We start from the raw sequence: 13,351 nt of genomic DNA on the forward strand, positions 1-13,351 counted from the left end.
TGAAGGCTTCGAACGACGAGCACTTCAAAATAAAAACGTTGAAAATATCGCGAGGTGCTAAAACGTTTTACTGATGTCGTGGTTCTGTAGCGAATAGGGCAGGCCATTCAAGGGCCCACAGGAGTCACGAAAGTGCAGAGCAAGCACGGCCTGAATAGAAACAACTGTTTTAATTGCAAGTATTTTAATGAGAAATAACAAATCTTAATTAACAAAATCTTTTCATTACACACAACAGCAGTGTAATCGTACTTGGCTGCAAAAGTCTTCCAGCGAGCGCACTTCCCTGCTGCCATAGCATTGCTCTCGTCGTGACTTCCCGTCCGGCGGCGACCGACAGTAGCGCCAGGTGCTGTCTCCTAAGCGGCTAGACGGGTGTGCGTCCTGCCATGTTCAGTGCTTCTGAAGCGGTGGCCGGTCGAGGTGCTTTCTTTCCCTGCCGCGTCTCTTCGTAGCCGGACCGTCCGGCCAACGACGCCACGTCGGGGCTTCTTTCTTGCTCGCTGCGTCACAGGCCACGCCGGCGACCGACGGTGTTACGACGCTCGCTGAGCGCGTGGGGCGCTGATCCAGGAAGCTTTGTCGCCACTGTTTTTGCAAGCGTGGTCTTCGTGCCGACCCTGGTCAACGGGATCAATACCCCGACCAGAAACCGTGTCCAGCCTGCAGCTGATGTGCACTTGCGCACGCCATCGCTCGTCACGAAACGAGACCAGGAACGCCGCTCACTTTCGGTCGTCGTCACCGTTGCGAAGAACGTCTGGGTGCTCCCAACAGCCAGGTGCTTGGATTGACGCAGTGATTCGGGCATGGGCACGTTTGGATCAAAGAGCGACAACACCTGTTTTTTGTCGTATCGGTAGGCGGTTGGCCTAAACGGTTGGCCTAGGCGGTTGGTCAAGGCGTTTGGCTCACGTGTCAACGGTTGCGATCGGTGGCCCTTCACCACGTGCAAGACATCCGTTGCAACGGACGTCGATCACTTTTCACTGGATTGCTGCTGATTGATTGATTGATTGTAGGGTTTAACGCGCCGACGCAACGCAGACGATGAGGCGCGCCGTAGTGGAGGGCTCCGGATTAATTTTGACCACCTGAGGATCTTAACGTGCACCGAAATCTCGTACACACGGGCGTGTTTGCTTTTCGCCTCCATCAGAAAAGCGACCGCCGCGGCCGGGAATCGAACCCGCGACCTCGTGCTCAGCAGCGCAACGCCTTAGCCACTGAGCCACCGCGGCGGGTATTGCTGCTGAACCCTCTATTCGGCGAATCATCAGGTGCCAGCGAGTCACCAGTGCGCGAGGTGATTCTGATGATGATGTACAGGTGACGTGGACGAAGTTTGTAAAAACTCGTAGAACGGTGATGGTGGTGTCTTCTTAAAGGGCAACTAAGGAAGTCCTGCGGTGTGCACAGTTGTAATGCTTACGTTAATACTAACGTTTTTATTAATACTATTATTCCCATCATCATCCCCGCTGCCGCTCCTGCTGCTCCTGGTGGTGGCGCGGCTCCAACGAACGTTTTTGTAGTGGCCAATTTCACTGCAGCCGTGACTATTACGTTCAGAAAATTCCCACGGCGCCGTACTACCGACTAGACCTAGCTGTGAATCCCACCTCAAGTCCTCATATTCACCCGTGTGCACACCTAACTACAGGAATAACCTACCTTGGAAATTTTTGTTTTGTTACAGTGATCCTTCCAAACTTGGTTTCCTAGGATATTCCAACTGTTTTTTAGGTATAACTGTCGCCGAAGTGGTGCCTTTAATACGTTTAGTGCTTGAGTCCAAAAGCAATTCCCTGCAACAAGTAAATAACGGCGTGCGAATTTCTAGCTAAGCACCTGTTTCCACAATCTGGTATGACAAGCTCAAAAGAAACCGGTAATTATTATGACATTAAGAGTTTCAACGCAGAATTTTCAAATCATAACTCGTTTTCTGGTATGCATATCAATATGAGAAGTCCTAGAAATAAGATAGATGAACTGGATATGTTATTACACTCAATTACACGTAAATTAGACATCTTATTTCTTACTGAAACTTGGCTGACTGGGAGTGACCCGATACCACTGCTAGACGTGTACCGTTCAATGCACCTGGGAAGGGAAAAGAAAAGAGGCGGAGGCGTCAGTGCATACATAAAGGACACCATTAGTTTCATGGGTATTGAAGAAGTTTCAAAAATTACCGATCATTTCGAATGCTTGGCTTTTCACGTATGGAAAATGACTATGTGTGTAATCGATAGACCTCCTGCGGGTATCAAAAGAACATTTTACACCTTCTTAGAGCGGTTATTGACATATGCTTGTTCGCGCAATGAATCGTGCACTATAATGGGTGATTTGAACATCGATATGACCTTGGAAGAAGGAGCGTCTCTTTAACTGAAAACCTTGTTATCTTGTCATGGTTGTGTAATCACATAATGCTACCAACTAGAATTGACGCTAACAGTGCCACACTTTTGGATGTCTGTATATCGAATTTTTGTGGTTGTGATATATCGACAGGAGTTCTGACTATGTATATCAGTGATCATTTTCCAGTTTTCTTCTTTATCGAGACTCATTCTGTTATAGATGATCTATCCCCTCAGCCGCGCTTTTCCCGTAAGATCAACAATCGCACAATCGAAAATTTCCGAAAACTAGTGGAATCGTTAGATTGGGAAATCGTCTATCGGGTGAGCGATGCGAATATCGCTTGTACTGTTTTCCTGCAGTTGTGGGGGCCAAGCCCCTCATATCGGAGCGAGGAGGCGCTAGCGACGTCCTCCTCCTTGGTGGGGCGAGGGCGATCCTCGCGCGCTTCCTTCCTCTCCCTACGAGGCGACGGGGGATGCGCGCAGGAGACTCCCCCGAGACACCGCCCTTGGGACGCGCAGCGATTTCACGGTACGTAAATGCCCTTCGGCCACTTTTGGCCGTTTCTTGCATTGGCCGTTGTTTCCCACTTCCGTGGGTCACGGCACCCACCGTGTCGATTAGCACATGCCTCGATTTGCGTCAGTGCGTTTATCTAGGATGCCCGGCGAGTCTACGCGGGCATATTCCACTCATTGGTGGGTTGCCCCCGCGTCCGCGATGTGACGGCTTGCGCCGTCTAAGGTCAGCGGACGAGCGCCGATGCCGCCCGGTCGAGTCCAGTGGCTTAAAATGTGTAGCGGCCACAGAGAGCCCCCTTCCCCTACGTCAGCGAGCGTTGCGGCCGGCCAACGCCGGCGGACGCTAACTGCTGCCCAACTGCGGGCTGGGCACACGCTGACGGCTGTATGCCCCAGGGGCTAGGTGCGTAGTGCAGTGTAGCGTTTGTGTCGTAGTTGTCCGCGTAGTAAACCCCTGTACTATGAAATATCTCGCTCCCCGGTGAAGTGACTGACAACGTACACTCGCGGCGAGAGTCGTGGCTCGCTCTCGAACCCGTTGTGGGCAGAGTCTCTGGGTAGGGCAGTTCGGTGCTGCGCGAGAGCAGTGAGAATAACGACGGCGCGTTATTCTATTACTCTATTCTGTTCCTTAATGTTAAAGTCAAGGATTAAAGATAAGAGGAAATGCCCACACAGTCCATAGGAAAATGCTATGGTGCAGCCTTTCCTCTACAACCTGCAAGTAAAAGAACCAAAAAGGTGCGAAAACCCTGGGTGGATCCAGATCTGTATAAACGTATAAAAAAGAAAAATGCTATGTTACACAGTTTTATAAAAACGAAGGATCCCGAAATACGCAAGGCGTACAAAAAGTTTAGAAACAAGCTACAGAGCGATTTAAATAGAGCGAAAAGCAAAAAAAGCAAAGGCCAGCCTAGGAAAGTCTGGGACACTGTTAACAAAATAACAAGTAGAAAAACAATAACACAGCCGCAATTCACGCATTTAAATGGAGACCTGGTAGAGAGCCTTCAGCTAGCCAACTGTATGAATACTCATTTTATTGATGCTGGTGCGCACCCAACACACACTGATAACGGCGGCCGCGGAGCGACTGGCATTCCACGATTGTCCAGCTCTATCCTTTTTGAACCTACGAACGATACCAAAGTACAGGACCTTATCGGAAAAATAAATAATTATGCAGCGCCAGGAGTTGACGGGTTTTTATCGAGTGTGATTAAGTTCTTGGCACTAGAACTGAGTGACGTGTTGGCGTACATTATTAATCTATGTCTGTCCACCGGTGTTTTTTCCCGAGGAACTTAAAGTTGCTAGAGTGACGCTGATTCATAAAGGGGGAGCACACGACAATGTATCAAATTACAGACCAATATCTGTCCTGACAGTTTTAGATGCGACGCTGAGAGGAGCATCTCTTGCCGGCGGCCCTGTCCTGCGTACGTCGTCGTCGTTGTCCGCGTCCGCACAGCTGCGTCTCTCCTCCGCTCACCCCCTCTCCTCTCTCCGATAGCGAACACTCTCGCCCAACATCTGCGGGCGCGTGGCGCAGCGCACTCTCACTCCGCCGGTGGGCGGCGCTGCGCGCTGTGCACATGTGCAGTACTCTCTCTCTCCGCGGTCTCCTCTCCTTCGGGTGCGCTGCGCATATAAGCGGAGTGCCGCGCTCCGGCCGGTCTCTCAGAATTACGCCCGCATCCCCTCGCGTGGAACCCAACGATGTGATTGAAACGCGATTCACGTTCACTACGCGTTTTACGCAATTCCACTAATCGACCCAACGGAAACACCCTACGGAAACTCCTTCAGCGTCGCATCACCCCAGGGTTCCCGCGAGGGGAGGTGGGCGTAATTTTTTTTCCAAGATATTTGAGGGAGTAATCTATAATAGACTATCGACTTTCTTTCTTAAACACAATGTAATTTCCAAGTATCAGTATGGTTTCCAAAAATCTAAATCAACAAAGCAAGCATTACTGTACATTAAAGATAAAATAATTGCAAACATTGAAAACAGGCAGTTCACAATTGGACTGTTTTTAGACCTTAAAAAAGCATTTGATTCGATAGATCATAATATTTTGCTAAATAAGTTGGATAGGTATGGAATACGTGGCGTGGCAGGTAACCTTTTAAAAGGCTATTTGACTCAAAGAGAGCAGTTTGTTCAACTAAACTACATTGCATCAGACATATTAGAGCTAAAAAAAGGTGTCCCGCAAGGCTCCAAGTTAGGCCCGTTACTGTTTATAGTTTATGTAAATGACATCATAAATATAGAAGGCCCGCAAGAACTTGTAATGTATGCGGATGACACTAACGTTTTCTTCACATCTGATAATATAATTAAATTTCACTCAACGGTAAATGTTTACTTTGAACAATTATCAAATTCGTTATTAGATAATAAATTGCAACTTAACGCTACAAAGACAACTTACATGATATTTAGGCCGTACAATAAAAAGGTCGAGAAAGAAATCCCCATTATATTCAACGGAACCAAGTTAAACCGAGTGACAGAACAGAAGTTATTAGGTGTTTGGTTTCAAGAACAACTTTCGTGGAATACGCATATTGCTCACCTGTCCTCCGAACTCTCTAAAAGTATAGGTCTCATATATAGAATCGGCCATTTGATACCACTATGGTTGAAACAAAACTCATACAATGCTCTCATTTATTCGAAACTGTGCTACGGGATTTTGGTGTGGGGGACCACAACTAAAACTAATTATAACAAGCTCATTGTATTGCAAAAAATAATTTTGCGCATATATTTAGATTATCGTGGCTGTTACGCAGATTTGAGGACAAGTCCTTTATTTACTGAATATTCGGAGCTGACCAAATCTATTACATGAAGGTTCTGCACACCATTTATAAGCAAAAGACCCACAATCAAGTTAACAATAAACCTTTTGGCTACCATCTCAGGCATACAATACGGCACATTCCAAAAATAAGAACGAACTATGGTGAGCAATCTTTCCTGTACCAGTCAACTGAAATATTAAATAAATTAGGAGAAAAATTAAACTTCGACGCCAGTGAACTTACGTTTAAAAAACAGGCCAAAGAAGTTTTACTGAAGCAAAACGCTCGCAATACTGATATATAATTACGGGTTCGAAGTATATGTCTACATGTTCCCCTAAAGGTAGAAATTAAAAACAATTACAAACAAAAATACATTAATACGTAATTGTGATATAGTAGTGTAACTGATGAAAGTTCATGCGTACGAATTACTGCTTTTATGTGTACATTGGGATCCCTTTGTGAGTTTGCATTGTATAATGCATTTTATTATGCATTGTATAATACATAAGAAATGTAGTAATGACTTTGCTTTGTGCTATTTCTCTATTACGATTGTGCTATCATGCTTAAATTTGTGAACAGACGTGTTGTTATGTACGCTGTAAATCGGGTGGCTGAGGCCTCTGTCAGGCCACGTTCGCCTTTAGTCTCAGCCTCCCCTTGGTTTTTGCCAAGAAATAAAAAATCGAATAATTCCCGCGGCAGTCGTCTTCGTTTGGTTACGCATGCAACGCTACTCACTGCTTCCATGGCGTTGTGGTATGCTAACCGGCAATTCCACTCCTGAAAGCGCTGACCTGAACCACATAATTCGTTGGTGCCCCAGACGGCCCCCTCCTGTATCTCTCGAAGTAAGTATACCGTACAGTTCCGAGGGAACGCCCTCATGAGAAACATTGCCCACTCCCGTTTAGGGGTGAAATATCCAACTTACTAAAACACTCCAAAGATCACCCGCCCCTAAAATCGCGCTAGCTTATACGCCTTCGAAATCCCTGGGAGCTCCCTCCGCGAAAATGTCCCGCGACCGCGAACACCGTCGATGTATCGATTTTGAACAAAACAGACACAACCTGTCCGGCTTTTCTACATCATATCACTTTTGGTTGCCGGTGTGCCATTTTTTTAGTTTTTCGCACCTGACCCGGAAGTTCGCCCATCCAGTATTTTTTACTTCATATCTCTGTAGTTTAGGCGGGCTTTCTTGCGGAACTTTACGGTACGTTTGAGCAATGGGAGGCTGCCATGCGCATCTCAACATCTGCAACCAAAGGAGGAGAAAGCGGAAACCGCACACGACATACAGGCAGTTTCCACCCCTCTCCCGCTGCTTTTAGTGCTGTTAAGAATCAGTCCGCCGCAGTGCTTTGTGCAACACTCCTCGGCTGTGTGGCGAAGCTTCCACTACGTGCGCCTTTCAAGCAGGCCCCCCTGTCGGTGACTCACGCTTGCAGCCGACGGATTCAAACGCGTCGCTACATGTCTCGATCGCTGGCGCCTCGCTATTGGCGTGACTGAAACTTCGGTGGTGACCAACGCAACACGCAGAGACTTGTCCGAAGGACGCGGAAGCCGCTGCGGAGACCTCCTCTCTCCCCTCTCTGGGACTCAGCGTGCGCCGCTACTACCGACCGCTCAGGAACTCTGGAAAGAGTGTTGTGTGTCTGTGCCGTTCTTGTAGTGTGCACAATCTAGAGGGAACGCTTCTTTGACCGTTAGAGCTTTGGGTATAAATAAGACCCCTCCAAAGCGCTGTACTTCATTCCTGTTTGAGCAGTGAATCAATGCTGTCATTCTGCTCGAGTCCTGTACTCACCCGTCGGGGCATTGTTCTTTGGCTTCGGCTCATCTCTCGCCATGAAATAAACAAGTTAAGTTTGCATTCGGCTTCTGGTCCTCTTCAAGACTGCAACATTGGCTGGCCGCTCGATTCACCACGCTACCACACGCATGACGGAGGCGACGGAGCTCGGCTCGCGTACGCCTTCCTGTTTGCAGCAACGGGTAGTCAGCGGTGGGATGACAACGTCGCAACAGGGCGCAGAACTTTGCCGGCCGCTACTGTGGTTTATCTAAAGGACTATCTAACATAGCGTCCCTGCAATATTGACCCAAAAACAAAAAATAAAAAGAACCCAAAGGTTGCCACTAAGAAAACGGAAGATTAGTGAAACAGAGAAGTGGCGTAAAAATACGCATTTAGTATACTCGGATTTTTGGGATATTTTTCCACTTATGCCTTATGAGCGGGAAGAGCAGAAGGATACAAAGCTAAGTGAGGATTGCAACAAACGCCCAACACTTCAATTTTACGCCCTTATTTTTCCTGAAAAATAGACTAATCTTTAGAGAACAATCGAATTACAATCCGTAATTTAGCCCTGGCCAATCCATCCCCCTTGTGGTTGGATGGATTGGCCAGGGCTAAAGCACCAAGGGCATAATCATCATCATCATGCCCACCGTCATCATCGCCATTATCATCATCATCATAATGCCCTACATTATCGAAGATTCTGGCCGGAAAAGCTAGTTTTAGTGGCTCCACGCATTGCTTGCTGGCGCAATCAACTAGTTACATTAGCGGAAGGAATCCTCCTAGCTCGGTACGCAGAATTTTCTCAAAAATTCAGAAGATAACAAAAAAGTTCCATGGACTGGCGATGGTGGTTGTGATGATGATTACGGGGTTGTGTTGTTCCCAGAAGCAAACAGCAGTTACTTAAAGTAAACGGTTTGCGACTGAAGATTACGTTGAAAAAGGCACTGCCGACTTCTCAAAAACCTTACCGTTTTAGGCGTGTTAAAAACGCACTACGGTTTTTAGAGCCACAAAATCATCATCATAGTCGTCATCCGGCGACAATTGTTTGAGCCATCACCCTCCCCCCCGCCCCATTCCCACCTTCAACACACTTACGAAGCCTCTGCGTGTGGAGACAGACATGATGTCGTCCTTAGTCCCGGGAAGGGGGGGGGGGGCAATAATGTGTTCGGGGACGACGGAGAAGCCCTTGAAGAAGGGATGTCTAGCACCCTGTTTTATTACCGGGATGGGGGAGCGAGGCAGCTTTTTTATACCAAGGGGTAGCAGCGTGCACACGAATGTAAAAATTTGACTGAAGGCCTCTTGCGAAGCAGGGAAGATTATTGCCGGGCGAGGAGGGGATGCAAGCGTCAATAGAGGAGTTCTGAAATCTATAACAAATTGCACGAGCTATAACTTAAACGGATATGCTGGTAGTAGTCCTGGTGGTAGTCCTAGACATTACCGAATGATGGAAGTCCCGGTTTAGGGCAATTATGGTTCTGAGGGTTGCGTTGATCCTCACGTCCACATAGCTTGATTAGGAGATGATTTTGCGGCAAGTATACCGGAGCGGCTGCGTTTTGAGCGAGAACTAAAGCTCGCAACTTGCAAGCCGCACACCGGGCTAGTCAACAAACGTAAATATAGCGTTTAGACAGCCACACTTGTCAAAAGTTTGTTGGGGAATCACTATTTTCTCGGCAGAGCATGGGGATTGTCGCAGACCACAATCGGTCAAAGGCGTATTTATGTATTCATTGGTGCAAAATAATGCTTGGGTGTAAAACACCTGCTTGGCTTTGGGGTAAAGCCAGTCCGTCAAACACGTGACCTGTTTGATTTCAAAGAGGTGCGCTCAGCGTGCAGTCCCGTACACGACAAGAGTAGGTGATCAATGTTTGGGGTGCCGCCTGCAGGGCACGTCACGCGCGTGGGGGGAGTCATGGCCGGCGACGGTGACTTGTAAGCGGCATTTCCAGTAAGGAGAATGGCTGGCCACCCTTTCGTGGAAATGTAAGAGCGCCACTCTAACGGTATGTATTCTCTGTAAGCGCCGACCTAGTACGAGCCTTGTGGATAAGGACCTGGAGGCCACGTGGCCGTCCTGGAGGTAAAGGGTAGTCGCTGCTAGGGACGAGGCTGTGGTGTCGCGCTCTAGCACATTGCTTGTTGGTGGCACGTGCTTCAAAGGGGTCAAAACTGGCGTCGTGATGGTGTAAAACTGGGTGTAAGCGGGTACAAGTAACATCGCTCGCCAGGGCGAGCGCCGCCTCTTTGAACGAGTTAACGCAGTATCCATGTTCCCCAGTAAGTTACGACGGTGGATTGTACTGAACTTGCGTGTATGCCAATGTACTTTGTAGTATACCTTGTTACAAGCCCTGTCTCAGCGCGTGCTAATGTACCTGACTGTAATCTTAATTCCTTAAATGTATAAATTGAGTGTGTGTGTGTGTGTGTGTGTGTGTGTGTGTGTGTGTGTGTGTGTGTGTGTGTGTGTGTGTGTGTGTGTGTGTGTGTGTGTGTGTGTGTGTGTGTGTGTGTGTGTGTGTGTGTGCGTGTGTGTGTGTGTGTGTGCGTGCGCGCATGCGTGCGTGCTTACGTGTGTGTGAGTGCGTGTGCGTGCCTGCGAGCACGCGCGTGTGCGGTGGTACTATGTACTTTGTGACCCCTGCACTTCATAACCAGTCTCCATGTTTTACCGTTTGTTTATCTGTGTGTCGCCCTGTCCTTTTTGTGTGCACCACCAAAGAAGGCCTAGTGCTGTTGGTGGGCACCATCCAATAAACAATAAACAATAAACAACCTTTCTACGCAAATTTGAATTCCTTTAGTATGATGTAGCCTCCTGGTAAGCATCTTGATAGAAGCGCAGATTAAATCCTGATAAGGCACCCGGTTTTGTGTGCGGACTGCCTCCTGGCTCGCTGTGAAGGAAGATAGCTGCATGATGAGTTGGTGGGAAGACGAGTGGGAAAATGCAAGTTGACGTACAACGAGTAATATTGCTTCGAGTTGGGAATGGGTGGTCGAAGTCTCTGTTGGGTATTCCTGTTGGCAGGTGGCATGAAATGTCGAGCCAATGACCGCTAATCCGGCTGTATTTGAGGATGGCTCCCAAGTGCCATCGTTGTAAATGGCGCTATGTGCATTCCGCTCTGTAATTGGGGCCGTGCGTCTGCGTTCGTTAGTATGGGAAAGTTTAGGAACCTTGGCCGGGAGTGGCTTCGGGTTAATGATGATGAAGTAATTCCATGGCGGAAGCGGCAAAGAAACGGGATATTATGGTGCACTGATAGGTGCCAGAAGCGCAAGTAGCGCACCGCCAGCGAGAGTGGATGCTAACAACACGTCAATAAAACAAACGCTTACAACACGTCAACGAAACCCTGGTTTTGCGTGCAATGCAAGGCAGAGACATCGTTTAATGGTGAAATTTCTGCAGAAAGGTTGGTGTAATCGCCAGTTGAACAAAATGGACACTGAAAATGACAGTGACAGCAAGAAAAGTTTCGATGAAACCGACGTACGTGGCTCAAAAAACGGGCATTTCTTTCATGAAACGACGTTCGGTAAACTATCGGGAAACCGGCCACCGTAACTTAGGAGACCTGCAGTAAATGAAGCAACTGTCATCATGAGCAAGCTTTTTTTAATAGGAAATCACTATCACTAAATCAAAATAAATGAAGCTTATTTAGTGGCTCTAGAAATCACCAGGCCCCCCTCCTGTCCCTTCCTACCTCCTCCGTCTGTCCAAAAATACAGGAGGCAATGGTCCGAGCAACCATACGGAGCCTACGAGCCTACGTACTACAGGTGAGGTGCCCGAGCCTGGAGTTTGTGGAGCGACAGTAGCGCCAGATTGTTGCCCTAGCGGCGTAAAATTGAAGTTCTGCGCTGGCTACTGATAATCTCACCCATTGTTTGCACAGCGTTTTTTTGCGCGCGCACTGACATTGCGCACGTTCCAGTGCTCGCACCCCCACAAATGAGGCATCACATGACAGGTCCCGAGGGCACGCGTTCAGCCCAGTGAATGACCCCCATCACAGAATAGTCATGGTTAGTCATAGCTGGAGTTAAGCCTTAAAATGTTATCGTTCAGGTGAGTTGAGTGCCAATATATAGGCCTCGGTGAGGGGAATCACGTGGGACAAATCAGTCACACTGCTCATCAGTACTAGTTCGGAGTAGTTAACCTTCCGAATTCACTGCGTACGCTGAAATAGCCGCAGACGCGCAAATGAGATGTCAAATGAAAGGTCCCGCTGACGTCCATTTAGCTTGAATAATGACCGCATCATAGGTAGCCATTGTCAGTGGGTGATAATTCAGACAGATGCTTCTAGGGTGCCGCCGTAAGGTATCAAATTAAAGGACTCGATAAAGGGAATCACATGGGACAAATAAAAAAATGCGCTCCGGTTTTAATCACATAGATTGGGTCATAGATTGGGTTAAAATTCAAAATGATGCTGCTAGGCCGTGTGGGGCATCAAATTAGGGGCCCGATGAAGGGAATCACGCGGACAAATTAAGAATTGTTTCCTGGGTATAATCATGAGATAGTCATGGTGAGTCACAGATTGGGTTACAATTTAAAATGATGCCGCTAGGGCGTCTGGGGTATCAAATTTAAGGTATCGATGAGGGGAATCACGTGAGACAAATCGAAAAATGATTTCTGGTTTTAATCATACGATACTCATAATGAGTCAAATATTGGGTTAGATTCCAATTAATGCCACTAGGGCGTCTGTGATAGTAAACTGAAGGTTTCGATCGGGGAAATCACGTGAGATAAATAAAAAAATGCGTTCTGGTTTAGTCATGAGGTAGTCATGGTGAGTTAACGGAACGCAGAGAGTCAGACGACCCTGTCCCAGAGCGATGCTGCGGCGCAGAATATTGCAGTTGCAGACGACGTCCGCAACCGGATGTTCTTGCAGACGTCACCGAGAAGCAAGGCATCATGGGCAGTCACGCCCGCGCGCTGCGAGGATATAGTGCCTAGAATATACTACAGCGAGGAGGTGGACGAAACGAGGGAGTATCCATGGGAGTATCGCGGCGCGGGCGAAAATGCGATCTTTTGATTTGCAATATCTCCACTAATACCCATTGCTTTATCAAATTTCTTAAAGGAGGTGATTACAAGGCCATCGATTTACCTAAAAATGTCAACACCCATGCATCGGCAACACCTCTTTCAGGGCCCTTGAAGCGGGGCTGTCTGCCTACTACCGTGCGTGGAAGTTGCATTGATCTGGTCTTTGTAAACTGTGAATTTACTTAAATTTTCAAGCCACTGCCACAGTGATCGTAAGGCCGTCTTGGCCAAGCTTAGCAAGAGGTCGGAGGCACTGATGATCACGGATGATTGGATGCATCTACAGGTACGACCCATCTACAGGTACAGGTTCTCCTACGGAACAAGAAGTAGGAGAAAAAGTAGTGCAGGCCATCAACGGCGAGTGAGCACTCGACGAAGACTTTGCGGCGGCAGACGATAAATTATACGAGGACTGAAGACGGCTCTATACAAATAAATCACTTGTAAACTTTACTTCGTGTTTGATTTGGCAACGAGTGCCATGCATATACACAGGGTTAATGGTTCTCAGTGACTTATATGGCGTTTGTCGAGTTTAGATTAGTGAAACGAACACAGCTCCACCGGGACATCAGGCCTGCACCGTTGTGCAAGCTGGCTTAGATTTGTTTTCTTCATAACACGTGCCCACGCTCTGTTCTCGCTTATTAAGGGGATACTCAAAGGAGTTTGTAAAAATCCTATTTATGGAGGTAATGC

The sequence above is a fragment of the Haemaphysalis longicornis genome, unplaced genomic scaffold (genome assembly GCF_048455015.1).
Source record: "Haemaphysalis longicornis isolate Haplotype H1 unplaced genomic scaffold, Haemaphysalis longicornis Haplotype H1 scaffold_1, whole genome shotgun sequence".
NCBI lineage: Eukaryota > Metazoa > Arthropoda > Arachnida > Ixodida > Ixodidae > Haemaphysalis > Haemaphysalis longicornis.